We start from the raw sequence: 24447 nt of genomic DNA, 5'->3' as shown, positions 1-24447 counted from the left end.
ACCAGCATGCAGCTCTGAACCATGAGATAGCTATTCCATAGGCCCTTCCTTGACCCATAGAAACATGAAAGCAAAAAATAATTGAATAAAGAAACAGGATAACAATATGAACAATCCCCACCAACGCCTGAGCAGAGACAGAGGTGGCAGATATTCTCGACCACCCAAAGGACCTAGGACACTCATGGTGAATGCAGAACGTCAGGTCCAACCCAGAAGTTTTAAGCAATTCTCAAATCTCAAAAACTCCCTCCCATAAGGCTTGGAGGGCTGAGAGCCAGATTCTGGGTTCTTAAAAATAAATTAAGTGGATTGTTTTGCCATAAAGATGGGATCCGACACTCCGCAATTATGAAAGTAAAAGTCGAACCGACATCTGCTGCTTTATGTTTTCTTTCAGCAGCCCCGGATGGAGCCTTTTTCATGTTTAATTCTATTAGTCGCTGCTAAAACTGCTATTTCCAAGGAGTTCAGTGACTTCTATGATGATAAAACCTTGAAGATAATTAAAGCTGGAATCTTAAAGCTGGGATGATCTGAATACAAAAAAAAAAATAGCTACTTAATGGCATAAACAAATTCATACATTAAAGACATTCATAGGCAATAGTTCTCTGGTGTGGAAAGCACCCATATTTTTACTAAAATAATGCAGATAATTTTAATAATGTCTTTTCAGCAGTAGCATAAAAAAATGGGTGAGTAGAAGACTCACATAAACACATAAAACATGACTGATTTCCTCCTCCCACAAAAAAATCTGAAGGCTTTCATTTAAAAAGAAATATTTTTAAATTGGGAAACTAGAAATATTTTTATTGTTTAATTAATGACAGTTTCCAGCTTCATGAGAAATTTGCCTTCATAATTATGGAAACGTCACCTGGAGACAGGAGAGCTTTATATCCTCCTGTGGAATCCAATAAAGATGGGTGTCTTCGCATTTTCCAAGAGGTAAATACTTTTCTTTCGAACAAACTTCTGGGGCAGAGCTCAGTTTTCACCCACCATCTAGGGTGCCAAGGTAGAGTGGAGGGATGCCCCTGAATTAGGTTTGTTTTGGTTTCAGATACCAGCAGTCATTTCCAGCTGGCATCAACAAAAGAAACCAAAGTGCAGGAAATAGTCTACCTACTTGAACCTAAGGACAAAAAGCCAAGGGCCAACCAGGAAACCTGGATCTAAGACCATATAGGAGCCAGGAAACTCTCCTGAACTTGCCTCCTTTTTTATTATTATTATTTATTTAAGCACCATAATTACAAGGTTGTTTTCACTACAGCGTTTTTTTTAACAGATAAAGTTATTCATGATTGAGTTATAGTCATACAATGCATATTTCCTGCCACCAATGTCAACAGTTTCCCTCTCACACTTGATGCGCTCTTCCCTCCCACCCACCCTCCCCACCTGCTTCTTAGGCAGGTATTTTATTTTTTATTTCTCTCTCTCTTCTTTTTTGGCACTGTGGTTTGCACTACTATTAATAAAGGGGTGACATACATGTCCTCCCTTTATAGTAGATCCTTCTCTACTCTATCTGCAATATGCTCTTTGAACTGGTCCTCCTAATCTTCATCTCTAATGTCTCTGGATATCTGATGTTTTTGTTTTTGTTTTTTGCATGAGAAACTCATGTTCAAGTCCACATTCATGAACAGTAGCGATTCCTGCTGTGTGAGATTTCTGCATGTTCAGGCATTCCCGAAATTATTCCAACTTGGCTGGGTTTCCACCCTGAATACCTTAGCTCTGTATAGAAAATATGGCCAAATGCATATGACAAAATGAAGGCCCAGGAGTTATCTCTGAAGCAGGCAGGGCCACTAAGCCCCAAGTGACCAATGCAAGTGGCCCAAGTGACCAAGTGGCTGGTTACAGCAAGAAGCTCCCACTTTTGTGGGAAGCAGTAGGAGGTTTGCACCGTAGATGGACCCTGGTTCAATTCCTGTCATGGATGGCCAACCATGGACGGACCCTGGTTCGATTCCCAGCATCCCATATGGTCCCCTGAGCATGCCAGGAGTGACTTCTGAGCTTAGAGCCAGGAGTAATCCCTAAATAATCCAGACAAACAAAAATAACAACAAAAAAACACCCCAGAATGATTAGATGTTGGGGGCGCATTTGGACCCTTGCCCATTGAGAGGCTATTGATGCTTACAACAAGATGATGATTTACTGATCAGGATCAAGGCCCACTCTGCAGGTACTGAGCATCCCTGGACCAGCTGGTAAGATACAAAACAGAAGCCCCATGTCCCTTTTGTGTCAACACAGTCAGCCAGCGACTTCCATTCCCCAGTACATTTGGGACTAAGGTCATTCCCGCAGCTGATGACCAGGAAAGAACAGGCCCTAGGTTGATGGCCAGAGACAATTCTAACACTGCTTATATAGGATATGTGCAGGGTGACAGGTCCAAGGATTATAAAAGATATAAAAGGTTAGCCAGGGAGATTTGAAGCACTAGGGAGAAGTTTAGCCTAAACACTGGTTAGGCTGTCTAGGAAGCATCACAATGGATGACAATAATGGCCACAAGGTCAACAACATCTCATTAGCCTGAGTTCTCTGGGAAAAAGGGGGGACTGCTTCGAGTAAGCATTAATGAGGAGATCTGTGTTGTCCTTACCCATCTCTGGAATGGTGTCTCTTTCTTGCCTCAAGGAGAATCTCTGGAATAGTTGCTCTATAGGGTTCATCTGCCAGGAGGTTCAGGAACAGCATCAAGGAGGGTTCCAATACCCTCTCACAGTGAATCAGCCTCTTCACATCAAATCCTGCTGAAAGCCCCTGAATTTGAGTTCAACAATTGGACAGTCTCCATAGTGGGTCTTAAAACCCAACCAAACAGAGATGTCACAAGACAGGAACCAGGAGCCTAGACTGCCTGTGACCCAGAGTCACTACCCTAAACTGCCTGAACCCCATGTGGCTTATTCTCATGCTAAACCTGGACTTGGTGTCCCTCCACCAGACACTTCCTGTGGGTGTCTTTGCAATTGGATGTCCGTTGAGCTCTTGCATCTGTCTGTTGTAGGTCATAGAGTCGAATAGCTTCATTTCTGCTGGGTAGAAGCCCACTTTTCAGGACACTATGATTCCCTGAAACAGAAGAAAAGCTCTAAATAAAATATGAATCCTGGGAGAGGCAAATGAGCCTGGTTAGAGTGGAATATTTTACCCAAAATCACTTCTGCTGAGCAGCTTGGTGCTTCATGCCATGGCCTTGGACACAAAGTCACACACGCCGTTCAAAGGCACAAAGGTGGGGAGAGGGGGCTCCTTGTGGGGAAGTTTTAGTTACACACCATCTGTGAGGGCTCAGGGAAAGGCAGCTGGAGGACGGACAGTCAGGAGGGTAACAAGGAGATGAATTCCCTGTGGATACTTAGGGCGTCGTGGCCAGCTGCCCTCAACTTCTGGAAGGCCCTGGAGAAAGCAGCTCTCTGCATGACTCACGAGTATTCTAGGAGGCAAAGACTACGTGGGCTTCTGCTCCCCGTACCCACACAGAGTGTGCTGGGACCTTGGAGTAGAGGAGGGCGGGTGGGGGAGATGGTTTCCGCGTAATTGGCCCAACCTTCTCTGGGATCTTCCCTCCTACAAAGACCTTTGCTCTGCAGCTCCCAACATACTAACCTGCCCCTGGCCTCCAAAATGCTTCTACCACCTTCTGGCCCTCCAACTGGCATGATTCTGGGCAGAGAGCCTGCCTGGCCTGGGGAAGCATGAACGTTTTCCTTGGCACTTGTCTCTGGCAGTTAGCTTTTAATTAAAATGTAAAAAAAGACATTAATGATCAGTTAACCAATTCCCAACTCTATGCCGACAGGGGAATTAATGTGCTTCAGAAAGTCCTCAATAATTACTTCTAGCAGTTTAGCAAAGGGGGAAGGATCCGAGCTACCAGCCACCACCTCCTCACGCCCTCCTGGGTGCCAGGGCAGCATTGCCTCACCTACTCGTCATGGCATAGAGGGCAGAGTCTCCTACCCAATAGCATGAAGAGAAAGTGTGTCACCCCACAAGAAAAAGCAGATGTGGGCTGCTTAACCCCACAGCCTGAGCTCCTCTCCCCCTTACACAGTCCTTTTCCTTTTTATATAAATAAGTAAATTATTTAACCTAATCCCCATGAGACACACAGTTACAAAGTTGTTCATGATTGAGTTTCAGTCATACAATGTTCAACATCCTTCCCCAGGACATTTCCTGCCACCAATTCCAGTTTCTTTTCTGCCTCCCCTGCCCTCTCCTCACTCCTCTCCCTACCTCTGTGACATTCTTCTCTCTCTCTCTCTCTCTCTCTCTCTCTCTCTCTCTCTCTCTCTCTCTCTCTCTCTCTCTCTCTCTCTCTCTCTCTCTCTCTCTCTATCTCTCTCTATCTCTCTCTCTCTCTATCTCTCTCTCTCTATCTCTCTCTCTATCTCTCTCTCTCTCTCTTCCCCCATTTGCAATATTTTTACTGAAGGGGTATCATGTCTGTCACTTTCCCTCCTTTTAGCACCCAGTTCTTGTTCACAAGTATCATTTTCCATTTTCATTGTCCTAGTAGCCCCTTCTCTACCTCCACTGCACTGCCCACTCTTTGTGACAAGTTTTCTACCATAGACTGGTCCTCCTGGCCCTCATCTCTTTTGTCTCTGGATGGTATTATCATCTTACCTTTAGTAATATCCCACAAATGAGCACAATCATGCTAACTCTTTCTGGCTTATTTCATTCAGCATATCCACATTATAAGCAAATTTCATGACTTCACTTTTCCTAACAGCTGCATAGTATTCCACCGTGTTAATATACCGCAGTTTATCCACTCATCTGTTCTTGGGCACTTGGATTGTTTCCAGATTCTGACCATTGTGAATAGTGCTGCAATGAATATAGGAGTGCAGAGGGCTTTCCTACATTGTGTTTTGGGCTCCTAGGGAATATGGTAGTTGCTGGGTCATATGAAAGCTTAATCTCTAGTTTGTTTTTGTTTTTTGTTGTTTTTTTTTTGTTTGTTTGTTTGTTTGTTTTTGGGGGGGGTTTTTGCATAATATCCATATTATTTTCCCAGAAGGCTGGACCAGTTGACATTCCTACCAACAAACACACTGTCCAGTTCTGAAATTGGTTCCCTCCTTACTCAACATAGCTCATCCCAAAATCCATAGGGGATCATTCCTGCCATTCCCTTCCAACTCATGATTCTAAGGTGTTTCTCCTTGTTCTTTTAATCAACTGCAGTTCCATAAAATATGTTCACAGACCAGAGACAATACAGGAGGTAAAGTACTTGTCTTGCATGCAGCCAACCCTGTTTCAATCTCCAGACCATGTTGGGCCCCCCAAGTACCACCAGCAGTAACCTCTGAGTGCCGGGACAGGACTAAGCACTGATTATCACTGGGGATTACCCAGTAGCCCATAAACCAAAACATCAATCACAGCAACAAAATGAAAAATGTTCCCATGTGTGGATAAGAGTGTCCTTGTCTACCAGGGCCTAAGACCATCCCAGGGCAGGTCTCAGGGTCCAAGCATGCCCCTGGTACATTTTTTTCTCCCTGCTTTTGACAAAGCCTGGACCTCTCCTCCAGGAATGATGAACTTCTGCGACTCTTCCTTGAAAAAAGGGAGGCACTTGGCCATTGAGTGAAGTATTAATTAAATTAATAAGATAGAATATAGTGGGTGGAGACACAAAAATCTTCAACAGCTCTATCCAAGCCAGGGTCTCCTTCAAGAACTAGACCAGTCGTCAGGACCAGGAGCCATGAAACCATGGTAAAGCAGGACACTGCCTGACCTGCACAAGGAGTTCCTGTCCAGATGGAAGATCCCAAGGAGGGCCTAATGGCACTGCAGGGTCAACTTTGATTTTTTATTTTTGTTTATGGGCCACACCCAGCAGTGCTCAGGGAGTCATTCCTGGTGGTGCTAGGGGGACCATATAGGAAACTGAGGATCAGACCTGGTTCATGCAAGACACTATCATGCTATCACTCTGGCTTCAGTCATTTTTATTTTTTTAATAACTAAATGAACCCTGTCAAAATATGAATGCACACCAATATTATTATGACTAAGTGAACCCTATCAAAATATGAATGCTCTCCAATATTATAACTGAATGAATCTTATCAAGTTCATTATATCAAATTATTATATCAATATTATTATACCTGAATGAATCTTATCAAAAGATAAATATTCCCCAATATTATTAGCAACAAAACATGAAAAATGTGGCATTGGAATTCTGTTCCCATGAATTTGCTCATAAAAACTGTATCACTTTCAATCTTGCTGCAGATGACACTGAATAGTTTATGCATAAGGGTTTTCAGAATTGGTAAGGAGGAAAAACCATTTCTTGAGAATATCCTCTCACACTTAATAAGTAAGTTCAAATGTCAACTAATTTTCTGATTACTTTCTTTAATATCAAAACGGTGTATTTTTATCCAGGTCTCCTTCTCCAAATAGAGCAATTATTCTAATATTGAGTATTTTTCTAATACTGAGGGTCTTTTTTGTTTTTCCTTCTTTTGAGTGAGATTGTGCTCATTTACAAGACTGTGGGTGTCTGAGCATACAATTTCACCACTCTCCAAAGCAAATATCTCCCTTTGTCCCTCTTCCTCTCAACAACTGGCTCACTTGTTCTCTCCCTCTATTTCTCTCTTATGTTTATAAATTGAATTGGGGCCGGAGCAATGGCACAGCAGTAGTTCATTTGCCTTGCATGCAGCTGATCCAGGAGTAACCCCTGAGCATCACCGGGCGTAGCCCAAAATGCAAAAAATAAATAAACAAACAAAAAATTAAATAAATTGAAGTCATTAGAATACGTCATCGCCCAAATGTTTCTTTAAAAAGAAAGCATTTCCAGGGCCAGAGAGATAGCATGAAGGCGGGGTGTTTGCCTTGCATGCAGAAGGACTGTGGTTTGAATCCCAGCATCCTATATTGTCCTCTGAGACTACCAGGAGCGATTTCTGCATGTAGAGCCAGGAGCAACCCCTGAGCACTGCCGGGTGTGACTCTCCCCACAAAAAAAATTTTCCCAGCTTGCCTGTGTTCTCCCCTGCACACTTATCTTATCAGCTCATCTCTGTCTCTGCTTTCCTCTTTCAAGTTTGGGGTCTCTGCTGAACATGGATTTCTTTCCTTCCCACACCACTCCTGCATCTTTCTAAGTCTTGTTCAATATCTTGCTCCTAATCAATACCCCACCTCTATACAAATGCCCCTCTCTCCCCCAGATCATGCCTGAGAACACCCCTCTTGCCTCTCAAAGCCTGCAGCCAACCTTTCCATCTCCTGTGCGTTTGCTGCTCTTGTGTCCGTGATGCTCAGAACACCCCCTTCAGGCATGGGCTGGTGGGGATGGAAACTGTTCCTCAGTGTCCCCTCCCTGCCCCCCACATCCTTGCAGCGAGACTCAAGTGGAAGATGCTGAGCCGATGTTAAATATTTGATGCTGGGTCCTCACCTGTGAGATCAGCTTCTCCACTGACCCAGCAGAAGCAGAAGTTGAGCAGAGAAAGGAAGTTTCCCTTCGTGATTAATAAATGGTGACCTGGGGGCCAGGTGTGAATACTGTGTGGCAGCTCTACCCCCTGATGTCACCTGCCTTGTTACAGCAGGACCCACCAAACAGTGGCTTGGAATGTCAACCTTTTCCTCTGAATCTCTGTTTCCTCCTTTTGTTCTTCCCTGAAGGTGGAGGAGGACAGGTGAGTCACCTCTGTGTGGGACAGTAAAGGAAAGTGAGGGAGGAGGTAAAAGGTGCCAGTAGGGTTTGTTGCATAAAACAGTGGGACATCCTGGTCCCCAAGATATATTTCTATCCTCATATCCTATGTGTTTGTATGGATAGAGAAGTATGACAAAGACTCTGGGTATGATCAGCTTCCCTCCCTGGCCCCTGGAGTGACAAAAGAAACACAGGCTTTACTCACCACACACAGGACTTGATGCCAAATCATTGGACATGGCACTGTTTTTCTGAGACAGCTATACAGTTGGCTCAACCACTGACCCACTGTCTCAACACAGCAGGTCAGAGCATTAATGCAAGTGTGGACTTGAACAATACACAGCTTTATATTGAAGCACACAGGAATAAACTAAGAAGACACATCTTATCTTAGCATAAGAATGCAAAAAAATAGGGGCTGAAGTGATAACACAGTGGGTAGGGCTTTTGCTTTGCATGTGACTGACCTGGTACAGACCCAGGTTCAATCCCTGACATCCACAGGGCCCCAGAGCCTGCCATGACTGATTTCTGAACGCAAAGCCAGGAGTAACCCCTGAGCGCCACTGGGTGTGGCCCAGAAGACTAACAAGGAAAAAAAAAGAATGCAAAAAATAAAAGTCAAACAAAGATCTTATTTTAGCATAAGCATGCAAAAATGTGAAATCATCCCATACGCCATATTTCCAGCCCCAGGTAAATGGGTCTGAAGCAGAGTAGCCACAGAGAATTAAAAACTAAGCCAGTCAGGAGAGAATCATGGAGTCAAGGTGGCTTCTTGCCTTGTGGTCTCTCTCTGAAATCTCTCTTTATTCTCCCAATACAAATTCAACCGGGTGGGGGAGGGTTGAGTGAGATCGAGGTGGACTTTTATATATGAAAGGGATAGGTGAAAAAGAAAGAGGAAGTTGTTTTTGGGTAAAAGCAAGGTCTGATATGACACAGAAATAGACCAAGAAAGCTAAAATAGATCAAAAATAGACCTCTTTGCCAAAAGTTGGGGATATACCTTTGGTGACATTTTCTGATTAATCCTCTAGTTGAGGCTGATGTCTCCACTGCCAAGAAGTGACTGAAAGAAAGCAGCTTGCCCCTTGCCACATCTGCCACCATTTTTTCTTTTTTTTTTTCCCCTTGCTTTTTTATTTTATTTTATTTATAGCTTCTAGATAGGGACCCCACCTTTTTGTTGTTGTTGTTACAAATCCATAGAACATGAATTATCTGGTTCTGCCTCACACTTATATGTCTCCCTACAAACTGAGAAAAGGAAAAAAAAGTGGATGGGACCCAGGAGCCAAACATTTCCAGGAGCAGAGAGTGGAAATAAAAAAATGGTCAGCCCTAATACCTAAACCAATGTCAACGACAGTAGAATCAAGTGACCCAGACTATAACAAGCTATACACAAAATGAACCTTACTCTAGTAGTTTAGGGGGATAAGGTAGAGGTATAGGATACTTGCTGGTAACTATGGTGGAGGGAAGTCAACACTGGTGGTAGGAATGACCCCAATTCACTGTCACTATGTTACTGAAATATAATTGTGAAAGCTTGTAAAAAATAAAAGGAAATTTTAAAAAAGAAACTTTCCAATGGCCATGGAGCAGGGTGCAGGCATCAGGGAAATGGTGGGTTTGTCTATGCAAAGGCATGTGGAAATCGCTCCCACACATGTTGACTTCCAGTGGGTACTAGAGTCACGTGTTGTGATGAGTCAACTGGCTGGAACCACAGTCTTCCAATATGCTGATTCCTACCCTGCTTTTATTGATTCCTGCTTCTTATCCCAGAGCTAGCTAGATACTTTGTGGTGTATATTAGTCAAAAGAAGCCAAGTTCTAAAATTGGGGAGAGGAGGTATTGTGTTAACTTGGGAAGTTTCATGTTAGGAGTCAAATTTTCTATTTTTCAGAGATGTCTGCCTCCCAAGGTCTTCCCCTCCATTTTTCAGCTACAAAGAGGGGTACAAGAGAGCATCATGGGAATAGACACCCAGTTATGTTGAATACAAGGTCAGAAAATACTCATTTTTCAGAGAGAAAGAAAAAACACTCCAAAGGCAAGTCTTCTTCAGATTTGGAGTCTAGCCCAGTACTCATAAAATGGAGGCAAGAAATGAAAGCTTTCAAAGGAACACAAAGCAATCACTTCTTTGTGAGCTTTTGTAAAAAACCTTCACTCTTAAGGGCTCATATTTAGAGGTAAGCCACCATAAGCTGAGACCAGGAAAAGCAAGAAATTGCACTTTTAGGAGGTAAAAACTGTGCTAAATTTTATCATTATCAAGTAGAAAGCTCCTGAGGAGTTTTAAGTCTGTCTTGGCTTTAAGTATGAGCTCTCTTAAATATTTAGTGCTGTGTCTCTTTGGAACCGAAGTCTGGGCAGCTAAAATTTTAATGATGTTGGAAGAATTCTCTGATCTCGAGCTGCCTCTGCTAGGTCACAGATTAACAACCAATGAGGAGAGAAGTTGGCTGAAAGAGCCAAGGTTGTTTAGCCAGCTGCTAAACAATGGAAGCTCCACAATTCTTTCTTACTGGGAAGGTAGGCAAAAGGTCAAAGTGGGCCTTGAGTATGATTTTCCAACCTCACTTCTCACCAACCTCCCCTTCAACCCAACCAAAAGTATGTTCCCTGCACTCTTTTCTCTAGGTTTTATCCCATTGTAGTAATCTTCACTGTCTAAATTAGGTCTCCAGAGGACCCCCCCCCACCCGCCATGGGGAGTTCCATGGAGCTGAAATGTGTATTCCTTGTTTGCCCCTAAACTGTCAGGAGAAACTTGTGTTGGATGGATGGATGGATGGATGGATGGATGGATGGATGGATGGATGGATGGATGGATGGATGGAAAGATGAATTTTCTCCTTCTCTGGCCATTGGTAACTTGGTAATGGATCTTTATTCTACATGGATTTCGTTTACACAATCAGGTGAGCTCAAAACACTTGTTCCTCCAGTTTTCTCCTCCAGCTACTGTTTTTCTGAGCCTCTGTTCCAAACAAACTACTAATGGGCCCTGGAGAGAGATCTAAAACTGGATGTAGGTTCACATGAGGATGCATAGAGCACATCAAGGCCTGTCTCCCAACAATAATTTCTTTGTGTGGGGGTGGAGTCTCACAAGTATATGGATTTATTTGCACCTAAAGCACTTCTGGAGAAAGAGACATCATGAATTATCATCTTAGGAAGGAAAACAAAAAGGTGACAACTTTGCTTCCCCAAGATCCAAACCAGAAGGTTCCAAATAGTTGCAGACTTCAGTCCCCTTCAAATAGCATGTGCCTCCAAAGTTCTTAGCTATGGGGTTTCCCAGACATCACATGAAAAATGGGTTTCCTCCACAACACCAACTTTTACCGGAAGCAGGGATGGAGAGACAGTAGTGATAAGGCAGGAAAGATCATGGTGAACCAGCACTTCTGCATTGGGCGCCATGGTCTTCTCATGTCTGACCTCAGAGCAGATTGACTCAAGCTGAAACAAAGATAAATGGAGCATTTTCTAACCATGTCTATCGCCATAATGCTCACTGTGCCCCTCTTTATAGCTGAAGAATGGCAGGAAAGACCTTGGGAGGCAGACATCCCTTGGTTATTGAGAACAATCCCATAGCGTTGCTCTCCTCTGGTCTTCTAAATCATGCAACTTGTTGACAAGGATGATGCACTTGGCAAAGCTTCAGTAAGGAATTCTTTATTAGCCAAGTGCAGCCCCGAACACAATTGATTTCATTCTTTTGAAGTTTGGAGTAGGGGTTGGAGTGATGGCACAGCAGTAGGGCATTTGCCTTCACACAGCTGATGCAGGACAGACCAAGGTTCAATCCTCCATCGTCCTATATGGTTCCCCAAGCCAGGAGCAATTCCTGAATGCATAGTCAGGAGTAACCCTGAGCATCATCGGGTGTGGCCCAAAATCAAAAAATAAATAATAATAATAAAATAAAGTTTGGAGTACATAATTGTTTAGCAGATAAACAAAATACAATGTCATGGTAGTAAAAAAAATATTGGTAGCCTGAGCAATAGCACAATGGGGAGGGTATTTGCTTTGCACACAGCCAACCTGGGTTAGATCCCTGGCATCCCATTTTCTTCCCAGAGTGCCACAAGAAATGACCTGGAACACAGAGCCAGGAGAACACCTGAGTACTGGTGGGTATGGAAAAAAAAAAAACTAAACTAAACTAACTAACAAAATATATATAGTTAAAAATTGTGAGGTTATTTTAGCTGTTAATAATAAGAAAAATCCTATCTTTGGCATTCATCAATAAGGATTATTTTCTGATACTATAATTTTACGGAGGTTTCAGTCATTGATTTTGACTGATTAGTTTATCCAGAGGTCACAGTTTCAAGTATTACCTCCCCAGGAAATGCCCATCATTGGTCATAAATTCAGAACCCCTACAAATGGAGCTTGTTACAAGAAACAACAAAACAGTGGTTCTCAGCAAAACTTCAACAGATGGTTTTTTCAGAAGGAGGCCCTATCTCTGGACCTGACTCATGAAGGGAATTCCTCTGATTTCAGAAGATGGCACCTGTCTCTGGGCCAGACTAGAAAAGGAAGGTCTTACCAAAAAAAAAAAAAAAGCAAGTTATGGCAAGAGCTAATCTCTGCAGCAGTAAAGCAGAAATCATTAACAAAGCCAATATTTGAGGTTAGCAGATGGGTTTACTTAAGACTAGCTGAGTATATGGGGAGGGGTGGTCTCTATAAAGAAAGGCCACCAAGAATTCCATAACCATGAGTTAGCAGTAATATTTATTTTTCTGGGCCAAGGTTTCACACGCCTAAGTCAAGGCATTCCTGGTTTCAGTCACACTTAAGGAAGAATGGTTTTTCCCATCATTTAGCACATAGGATTACAATCTTTCTTGTTTGTCATAAATCCTGCAAGATCTATGGCACCATTAACTATTTCTACCTCCCATTGCTGCCATTCTCCCTAGGAACAGTGTCTGCCAGAGAGTGGTTTCTTATTCAGTGTAAATGAAATAAAAGAGAGAAAAATCTTCTACCAGAAGGAAACACACAAGTGCAAATTGGTTCCTCGCAGGGCCTTGCTTCCCCATTTGAAGGGTAGAAAAGTAAAGGAAAATATATCTCAGTGAAAAGAACAAGATCATTTCTGCTCCAACTGAGTCAGAAGTGGCAATCTGTCACAATAAAGTCAATCAGATAAGTTTGGTCTTTGTTCAACACAGCTGGCTGAGAAGAACATGGGACACCAAGGCCAGTCTAAGGTTGCAAACTATTCTTGCCCCAAACAAGGATAAGCTGACCAAATTGTATTTTGTTAATAGGTACTTTAGGAATAGTTGGCAGATACTTTAAGAGCAAAGGCTGGGACATTTACATAGCAGAGGCCACAGAGTGAAAAACAATCAGCATTTTTAATGTATAGCATTACAGTTAGGGTCAACCCATACCTGGGGGCACATTGTCTAAACTCCACTAAATATTAAAGTCACAGCATTCTGGGGCTGGAGCAAAAATACAGTGGGAAAGGCACTTACTTTGCATACAGCCAACCCAGACTTGATCCCATCAAGGCCCCCTGAGACTGAGGATTGAGCCCTGATCACACAACCTGAGAACTGCCAGATGTAACAACAACAGCAACAAAAAAAGCCAACCAATAAACAAACAAACAAACAAACAAATGAAGTCATAGAATTCTATTCTTTGCTGTGTTTATTAGGAAAATCAATTCACTTTTTGTTTTGTTTTGTTTGTTTTTGGGCCACACCCAGCGGTGCTCAGGGGTTACTCCTGGCTGTCTGCTCAGAAATAGCTCCTGGCTGGCACAGGGAACCATATGGGACACTGGGATTCGAACCAATCACCTGGATCAGCTGCTTGCAAGGCAAATGCCTCTGTGCTATTTCTCTGGGCCCAATTCACTTTATTTTTTTTTAAACTAAACTAGATGTTCAAGTCATGGTCTATAGAATTAATCTTCAGGTTCTAAAGCCAGAACACTGGAGAGACACTAGTCTGGAAGCAAATGTCCATCAAGGAAATAATACACACACACACACACACACACACACACACACACACACAAGCGCGCGTGGGGTGGGATCAAATCAATCTCACAATTCAATTAATCTCACAATGGTTTTCTCCTATTCTATTCTTGCCTGGATGCACTAATGCAGCCTGATTGTATAAACTGATTTGTTTTTCTTAGGGGACTATCCCTTACCTCGAAATTACCAATAAGGGGATGACTTCCCACAGTCAGAGAAGTCATTTTCACAATTACTGCCCATTATATTTTTGATTACATTATATGTTGTGGGGGCCGGAGAGATAGCACAGTGGTAGGACTTTTGCCTTGCATGTGTCCAACCCAGAGGGACTCGGTTCAATTCCCAGCATCCCACCTGGTCCCCTGCCAGGTGTGATTTCTGAGTGCAGAGCCAGGAGCGAACCCTGAGCACTGCTGGGTGTGGCCCAACAACCAATCAATGAATCAATCAACAAATAAAAATAAAGTTTATAAAAATATATATCTTGTGTAAAACTTTTTGTTTGTTTGTTTGCTTGGGGGCCACCCCCAAACAAACAGTGATGCTCAGGGGTTACTCCTGGCTATGCACTCAGAAATCACTCCTGGTTTGGGGAACCATATGGTACACGGGGGGGGGGGGGGCGGGGGGGGGGATGGAACCTCAGTACATCCCAGGTCAACGCATGCAAAGCAAATGCCCTACCGCTTGTGCCACCACACTAGCCCCTCTAACACTATTTTTTAATAGTCATAACAACAACAAAAATTGTTTAATGAGCAAAGGACTAGAATTAACACTTGCCCAAAGTTGGTTGATGTCCAGCATCACTGAACACTAGAAAAATACAAACCAAAATGGCAATGAAATGACACATCAGACCTAGAAGAGTGACTCCCCCCTTTTTTTTACTATTTGATCAAGTAATTGAGAATCACAAGTTGGTGAGGGCGTGTGAAATCAAAGCCTCTGGTGACATGATATGGAAGAAGCTAGAGGACATGCTGCTGAGTGAAAAAAGAGTCATAGAAGGGCATATACCATGTGAGTCTATGAGCATGTGAACCCCGAAGGAGGAAAACTCAGAGTCAGAAGGGGTCACTGACATGGAGAAAGGGGGTTGGTGGCTAATAGGGGCAGAGAGGCACTCAGTTTGGAAATATTTTAAAGTTCTAGAATGAACCATATAGATCACAACATCGAGAATATACCTAGTTGTAAAATAAAAATACACAAGTGGTGAGATCACCACAAACACCATGTTCCGAACTCTTAGGTGGGTGGGTCTGATGCAGCAGAATAGCAGCAGAGAAATAATACACTAAGCAGTCAGGAAAAGATTTATCGGAGTCAGTCTGCTTTTCACTTCATGACCTCTCTACCTCATGCTGCCTCTGCCTGAGCCAAAAGCCAGAACTCCCTTCTTTATTCAAAACCAACTCCCCATACCAGGAAGGGGGCAGGTCAAGAGACACAGGAAAGTAACTATCTTTTTTTTTTACTATAAGGAAAAAGTGGGCTTTTACCTATCATAGGAAGAGGTTACCGGAAGAGGAAGTGGGGGGAACACCTTTGTTTAGGGTTGTAGCTAGTCTTACCTGATACCTAATGTTGCTTAAAAATTAGTAAACTGGGCAGGGGGTGGGGTGGGGGTGGGGGGGGAGGGGGCGGATGAGTAAACTGGCAACTTTCATAAGATACACATTTTACCACTCTAAAATTAAGTCCTTAAAGCAAAAAATGCATCTGCCCTCAGGGTTATGCTATTTTATTTTTGTAGAATTTATCCCACATCTAGAACCACAAACACATGGACAGGCATATGCACAAAGTTATTTGTTAGGCATAGCAAAATAATAGCAAAAATCTTGGAAGCCATCTAAATGACCATATGAGAAGGTAAGCTACATAAATTACCATTCTAAGGAGGCAGTGGAATTTTTTTTTCAGCTATAAAAGTGAATTTAGATGCTCTTTGCAAGTTTATATGGAAAGTGTCCCGAGATAAATAATGAAAAATCAAGATGCGAAGCATTGTGTAGAATACAATTAGGATTTGGTTTAAAAAATGGGAGCATATGCTCTTAGACGCTTTACACATACAATATTCTCTTGGAAGTTTGGACAAGCAATTAATATAAACTATTGCCCATGTAAAATGGGAGATAAGGTAAGAGAAGGGAGGAGGATTTGTAATTTTTTTTTAATTTTCAGGTAGATTTTTATCTGAGAACCATATTTATTGAAAAGGATTACTAGTAATGAGGGCAGAGAAGGGAACACTAGGGACAATGAGAATTGGGAATGATCACTCTGGACAAGAACTGGATGCTGGAAGGAGGAGATTGACATGCATAATACCCCCTCAGGAACAATATTGCAAACCATAGTGTCTGAAAGAGAGAGAGAAAAGAAAAGAAAAATGTCAACAGATGGATGGTTAAAGAAACTGTAGTACTAATACACAATGGAATATTATGTAGCTGTCAGGAGAGATAAAGTCATGAAATTTTCCTATACATGGATGACATGGAAACTATTATGCTGAGTGAAATAAGTCAGAGGAAGAGAGATAGATGCAGAATAGTTTCACTGATCTATGGGTTTTAAGAAAAACAAAACACATTATAGTAATAATGCCCAGAGACAATAAAGATGAGAGCTGGAAGGACTGGCCCACGAGATGCAGTTTACCACTAAGAGTGGTAAGTGCAGTTACAGAAATAATGACACTAACAACTATCAAGACAATAGTAATGACTGAGAGATGAAGAATGCCTGTCTCGAGCCCGGAGAGATAGCACAACGGCGTTTGCCTTGCAAGCAGCCGATCCAGGACCAAAGGTGGTTGGTTCGAATCCCGGTGTCCCATATGGTTCCCCGTGCCTGCCAGGAGCTATTTCTGAGCAGACAGTCAGGAGTAACCCCTGAGCACCGCCGGGTGTGACCCAAAAACCAAAAAAAAAAAAAAAAAAGAATGCCTGTCTCGAATACAGGCAGGGGTTTGGGAGAGGAGGAGTACAGGGAGCATTGGTGGTGGGAATGTTGCCCTGGCGAAGGGAAGTGTTCTTTTTATGGCTGAAACCCAACTACAAGCATGTTTGCCATCATGGTGCTTAAATAAAGATATTATAAAAATTAAATAAACTGGAAAAAAAAAAAAAGAAAAGAAAAATGTCTGTCCCAGAGGTAGTCAAGAGGGAGGGCAGGGAGGAAACTGGGGACATCAGTGATGAGAAATGTGCCCTAAAGGGTATTGGACATTGCATGACGGAAACTCCATCACCAACAACTTTAGTATTGTGTATCTCATGGTGATCCAACTAAAGAATTTATTTTTAATTTTAAAAAAACTTAAAAAGATCACTATTAGAAACTATCTTTTAAAGAAAACAGCTATTTTAAAAACAAAAAGATTGTGAGGAATTTTTACTAGACTGAACACCAGATGGTGGTCAGTCCCGCTGATGCCAGTCGGGCATTCATTTCCCAGAGCTGCCATAACAAATGGCTGCAAAATAGATATTCCATAAAAGCAGAGACAAACATCTAAAATGAATATGTCGCATGCCAGGTCACTTTCTCCCTTCCTGAAGCTCCACTAGGGACATAATCTTGTATTCTCTCTCTTATTTTTTTCCTCAGGAGTCATGAATTTACAGTGTCATAAGTGATATAGGGCTTTTGGGGGTCACACCGGCAGTGCTCAGGGGTTACTCCTGGCTCTGTGCTCAGAAATCATTCCTGCAGGCTCAGGGGAACATTTGGGCTACCGGGATTGAACTCTGGTCTGTCTTGGTTCGTCTGCTTGCAAGGCAAATGCCCTACCACTATGCTATAGCTCTATAAGTGATATAGTTTTGTGCATACAAAAGCTCCATAAGTGTTATAGTTTCGTGTATACAAAAGCACTCTAACTCCACATACTCCATCAGTGTTAGCTTCACCCCATAATTTCTTCAGGGTTAACCCCCTCAAGTCACTGTCCCACCTCCCTTCCCTTGCCATGGTGAGCACAATTCTGTACCTTTATTCTCTTTTAGCCTCTGATGATAGTGGCTATATCTTCTGCTCCTAGGCTTACAGATGTTCGTCCTCTGTCTTTACATAGGTTTCTTCCTGTTTCTATGTCCTTTATCCTAATACCCACTTCTTGTAAGAATCAGGGTTAGGGTCTATCCTATGACCACCTCTAACCTCCCCAGTACTTGCAAACATTCTATTTCCAATTAAGGTCATGTCTACAAGTCCTAGATGGACATTAATTTTGGAGGAAAATTAGAAAACTCAGAATGGGCTCTAATAATGATATTGATGCTTCAGTGTATTAAAAAATGACTTTACAACAAAAATAGAATCAAGGGACCTAAACTTAATCTAAACTTAAAGGGACCTGTTTAAAGGCAGGCCAGGGGGCAAAGGGTGGTGGTATAGGATGTACACTAGAGGGTCCAATGGTAGAGGAAGTTGGACACTGGTATTGGGAAGGGCCCTGACTCATTATATAGCTGAAATTCAACTATGAAGGACTCTGATCACAACTGTTTATTTAAAAATAAAATCTATTTTAAAAAAAGACTTTCATAGAGCCAGAGTGGGAGGGCATTTGCCATGCATGCGGCCCACCAGGGTTCCATCCCGGGCATCTTCAAGCCTGCCAGGAGTGATCCCTGTGTACAAAGTCAGAAGTAACCTCTCTGCACTACAGGGTGTAGCCTAAAAACAAAACAAAAAAAATAGTTTTCTTTTAAAAAAAATAATATAAGTGCTTTAGATAGGCATCACATATACATAGTCTTGAGAGTACCCAGGAATGAATAACTCGAAAGGGAGTTAGAATTTGAGCTTGAGTGTCATCTTAGCAGTGAAGGACACAGTTTTAGAAAAGTAATAAGACAAAGGAAAAGAAGAAAGCTTTAAAGTGTCAGAAGGTAAAAATATGCTGGGGAGACTATTGGAAAGTAAAGCAAGTTAGTAAGATGTTACCCAGACTTCTCTGGAAGAGACTGGGTTAACATGGATGCTCTCAGGTATTTCATGTCATTCCTGGTAGGAAAGGGAGGACAAATCTCATACATGGGATGGGCAGAGAGTATTTTTTAAAGATCTACTTCTTAGTTGCCTTGAGCTCAAAATAATTGATATGCCAAAATGACATATTTGGAGACAGCATACACTGCTCTCCCTTCGTGAACAAAGCAGATATTTCTCCCTGAGAGAAAACAAGAGAGTAAATCTAGAGAGTAAAACTGAGTCCTCAGGCAATTTAAGGGGAGTTTGAAGCTGACTTCATTGCCAGATTATTCCCAATAGTCTCTCTTTATAGGACCTTCTTTCTGAACCCCATCTAAGACTTCCTCTGCCTTGCTCACTTGGGGAAGGTTGGAGCATAGATGCCCCTGAAAGGCACCTCATCTGATTGAGTTAACACAAGAATTGATAAGTCCCCCTGGTCTCCAGCGTTAGCTCTTTTTGTTCTGATTCTATGATGTCATTGCCATGTTTGTTTATTTCTGTTTATTTCTATCCCATTCATTCCCCTTGAGATGATGCTGGTAAAAACAAACAAACAAACAAACAAACAAAAAACCCTAAGCTCTTTAGCTTAACTGAAGGCCAGAGCAATAGTAAGTGGGGAGGATGCTTGTCATGCATGCAATCTACCCAGGTTTGATCCTGGACATCCATATTATCCCCCAAGTACTGCCAAGACTAATTCCTAGAGCAGGGCCAGGAGGAACACCTGAATATTTCTGGGTGTACCCAATAAAACACAAAACAGGGGCCAAAGCAATAGTGCAGCAGTAGGACATTTGCCTTGCACATGGCTGACTCAGGATGAACCTGAGTTCAACCCCCAGCATCCCATATGGCCCCCAACCCAGGAGCGATTTCTGAGCAAATAGCCAGGAGTTTTTGTTTTTGTTTTTTGTTTTTGGGCCACACCCGGCAGTGCTCAGGGGTTACTCCTGGCTATCTACACAGAAATAGCTCCTGGCAGGCACGGGGGACCATATGGGACACCAGGATTCAAACCAACCACCTTAGGTCCTGGGTCGGCTGCTTGCAAGGCAAACACCAGTGTGCTATCTCTCCGGCCCCAAAATGGAGCATTTTGGGGGGAGGGCACACCCGGCGGTGCTCAGGGTTTACTCCTGGCTTTCTGCTCAGAAATAGCTCCTGGCAGGCACAGGGGACCATATGGGACGCCGGGATTCGAACCAACCACCTTCGGTCCTGGATAGGCTGTTCGCAAGACAAACGCCACTGTGCAATCTCTCCGGCCCCGGGAATAGCCAAGAGTAACTCCTGAGCATCATGGGGTGTGTCCCAAAAATTAAAATATAAAATAAAATAAAAAGACCTTAATATAATAATCACATTGATAAATTGCTGAGGATATTTATTAGAATATGTGCAAAAAGCTAGTGTGAGTTCAGTTTGCCAACTTTTCTACATTCCTAGGAAACAAACAATATTTCTCTGGCTGAAAGAGCAATGTAGTTCAACACTCTCGATAGTTACCTCTGGCAGTGAAGAGAGCTCTCCTGCATGGCAGGATTCAGGAAGTAGCTTATGCTTGGTGGTATTAGCCCTCCCATTTTTCTGTTTCTGGAATCGGGTGCTGCTGTTGTTACAAAGATGCTCACAGGCTCCCTTTCTTCATTCATTCTTCATCCCTGTATCCCATTATACTCTCTTGTAAGGGGAGAAAGAGATGATTGTAGGTAAGAAACAATCTATGGGGTCAGGTCACCTGTACTCAAATACTACACATTACTGACCAAGCTACCTGGTCTCTCTGAGCTTCCACTTCCCGTTCAAAGATGTCTCTGAGCAGGGGACACCAGTCTGAGGGCTGAGGGAGATAAAGAAGTTTGGTCAGTGTAGTTTGACACCCAGTTACTAGCCCAAGACAAAGGCATTTCCCCAACTTTCTCTTTCCTTAAACCTCTCCTTTTACACGTAAAATTCCACTGGATAAGTACTTTTGTCTCACTCTCAACCTTCCCCCTTCTAGTGAATGGGCATTGGTATAACAATGAAAAGTCAGTTTTGGCTCTGCTCTTAGAGATACCACCAGACACAAACTGGCTCCACGGCTCTCTCTTGACTGGCTTGGCCTATTATTTTTTCATTGCTACCATGCTTCTTCAGACCAATAGCACGGGGTTTAGAAATACAGTGCTTGGGGTGATCTCACAACTTGTGGATTTCTTTTTATTTTACAGCTCAGTGTTCAAGGCAGGGCATTAGCTAAAACAAAAGATCTGAGATGGAAACCAAATTACCTCATAGTAGTAGGATGTGTCTGTGTGTTGAGGTGGGGTGGGCTTAGGGGTTAAGAAAGAACCAGAATAATAAAGTAGGACCAGACCAAATGAGTTTATAAAAGTTCCTTCATCTAATGAGAAGACATTGGATCACTTGGGAAAAAAATCAATAAGTATAATCTTGTTTGCACTGATGACCACTCTCCTTGCTACTTGGAGAGTTGTTGTGTGGCCTGGTAGGTATCCACATAAGAGGTGACGTGGTACTAGTTGAAGGAAGTGGGGAAGTGAGTGGATGGATTGGGGAAATTACGGAGGTAAAGCTGATAGAACTTGTAGACAGGTTTGATGTGACAACAATGGAGAGAGAAGACTGTAGAGTTACTTCCTGGTTCTTTTTTCCATTATATAATGGGAAGATAGTCAAGAATGATGTTTTGGGTTTTGTTTTTGTTCTAAATCAAGCTGTAAAGGAGGAGGCAGCATGTTTGTGAAATTCAGGAAACTTGAGAAAGACATCAGGACTGGAGATAAATTTGAAAGTCATCAGCATATAGGTAATATTTTTAATATTTTAAGCATGGGACCATAACAAATCACTTAAGATGAAAGAGGAGGGAAGAAGGCTGTCTAATGTGTTCCCAGATTTTTTTCTTAAAGGTAATTTTAAGTAGAATGAAAATGAAGAAAATGGGAACACAAATAAAAACATGGGAACCAAAAAAAAGAGTATTTCAATTTAAAAAATAAAATTAAAAAAAAAAGAGTATTGCAAAAGAAAGAGCAAGTCTCTGGAATTGAATAAAGAGCCAATAAAAGAACCCACTTGAGTCTCTCTTGAATCATGACAAAATGGTGGTCATCATCATAGATCATGAACCAAGCTGATATCCCACCATGATGGAAGGAGGCTGGGCTGGGCTGAAGAAAGAATGGAGGAGGGTCTTCCGGTGCCCTTCTTCCCACAGAGCCTGTAATATTCTAAGATCCAAAAGCCATCTCGATGCACTGTCATCCCTTAACAGCTATATCTCCTTCACTGGATAAGGCCGAACGAAACACTTAGCTTGTAGGTGGCCACAGAGAGAAAAAGGAAAGCCAACCTTCACCTCAGGTTCTACTATGTCTAGGAAAAGAATACCATCTGATGAATTTGACCAGGACAAATTTTACTTGGTGAGGCAAGGGATCAAACCAAAGTCAACCAGTATTCAAAGAAAGCACAGTATCCCTATACTATCTCTGAAAATATTTACAATTTTCATTTTAAATATAGATTAAACAAGATGAACATATTTCTGTTACAATCATTTAAAATAAAAATTGTGTTTTAAACGATGAGAAAGCATGTGATATAAACCAAAAATGCCTATGATCTGTTGTCTGGCATGGCTCCTGAAGCATGGATGGAGAATGGGTATGGAGAGGATGTGTCTCTACTGGTTAAGGAGCCCCAAGTCTCCCTTCCTGGATAAAGGTGCTCCACAAACTGCTCTTCGATGGTTTGACCATCACACAACCTTCACATAACCATCACATGACCACCACATACTCTGTTGCTTCAGCATTCAGGCAATGGCATTGGAAATGGGAGACAAAAGAAGCATGCACAGGACCAGAAGATCATGGTCAGTGACTTCTCCTGTAGCACAGTGCCAGCTCATTTTGTGAGTGGGAGGAGGGGAGAACCCTCTTCCCAACATTGTTATATTAAAACTATGTGGGCTCAGCAAAGAAAGCAAGGAGCCAGCATAAATGGGGAGCCTTGACCCACTCAAATTCTGAGCCCCACACCTCGACACACCATCTTCTTTAATTCCTCTTTCATCTCCACTTCTCTATAATTGGCTCCTGTAGAACATAATACCTAATCCAACACTCCTTCCTTGTCACTCCAGGGGAGCCCTTCACCCTCATGAGCTCACAGATGTGGCCCTTTCCATGTGGTAAACAAAGATTCTCTCCCTCTCCCTCTCTGTCTCTGTCTCTCTGTCTCTGTCTCTCCCTCTCTCCCTCTCCCTCTCCTTCTCCCTCTCTCTCTGTCTCTCTCTGTCTCTCTCTGTCTCTGTCTCTCTCTCTTTCTCTCTCTCTCTCCTCCCCAAAGTGTTCCAACTACAGAAGAGATGAAGTTGTTGAATCTAAGATCAGATACCCAAAGCCACACCTGTCCTTCACTCATGAAACTCAGCAAAATACATCAAGACCTCATTCCAACACAGGAGTTGCATTAGGTAGCAACACAAACATGAGTGATGCACTAAGCAAAAAAGGGATAGATTCTCTTCAAACTCACCAACTCCAGGCAGAAAGAGGCATGCTGCAACAAACAAATGAGTCAGATATTAATCTCAATTACTAACAAAGGCTGCCAAGAATATAATCAAGAAGGCAAAGGAACAAAGGCCAAAGTGATAACACAGAAAGGATAGCAGTTGCCTTGCACACGGCCAACTCAGGTTCAATCCCTGGCATCCCACATGGCCCTGAGCTGCCAGGAGTAACCCCTGAATGCACTGGGTATGGCCTAAAAGACCAAAAAAGGTGAAGGAACAGAGGTGGTGGGCATGGGGCAGAGGCAGTGGAGATGTGAACAGTGTTACTTGTGAGACAGTCTACTGCAAGAATCTGAGCAGAGAGGCAGGGACAAACTGGAGTTGTTTAAGGATTTGCAGAAAGACCAGCAAGCCCAGGACTGAGTGAGAGAGACATAAGAAAGAATTCGTGTAAATTTAAAGACAGCTGGACAAGCAGAGACAAGTGGGTCATGACAAAAAATATTGGATTTTATCTAAATATACTGAGAAGCTCTTGGAAGCTTCGAGGCAAAATGGCCTGATTTGATTTATCTTGGACATTATCCATCTCAGTTATTTTCGTGGAGTGGAAGCAATCAGGAGGCGATTGCCCACAAGAGATGATGGCGCCTTTGACAGGATGACAGTGGCAAAGGTAATATCTATGGCTGCTGTAATGAGTTTCCATTAACAGCTGCCTTTGGGCAGCTCAAACCTGTGACCTCATCCTTCCACAAGACTGGAAGATCCCAATAGTGTCAGAAAGCTAAAACAAAGGTGTTTGCAGAACTGTGTTTCTCAATTTCCTTTCATTCTTATTTTGGTTTGTGGGGGTCCCACCATCCAGTGGTGCTCAAGGCTTCCTTCTGATTCTGCACTCAGGGATCACTTCAGGCAGTGATTGGAGCTCTTGGGGGTTGAACCCAAGTAGGCCATGTGCAAGGCAAGCACGCTACCCTCTGTACTATGTCTCTGGTCCTTTTCTACAGCTTCTAGGAAGAAGCAGTTTGTTGTACATTGAAGATTTCAAAATTTAGTTCCCAAAGTTATAAAGAAAGATCCATGTTTCCTTGGAAGCTGCAAAATAAGA

The sequence above is a fragment of the Suncus etruscus genome, chromosome 13 (assembly GCF_024139225.1).
Source record: "Suncus etruscus isolate mSunEtr1 chromosome 13, mSunEtr1.pri.cur, whole genome shotgun sequence".
Classification (NCBI taxonomy): domain Eukaryota; kingdom Metazoa; phylum Chordata; class Mammalia; order Eulipotyphla; family Soricidae; genus Suncus; species Suncus etruscus.
This window is presented reverse-complemented; position numbering follows the sequence as displayed.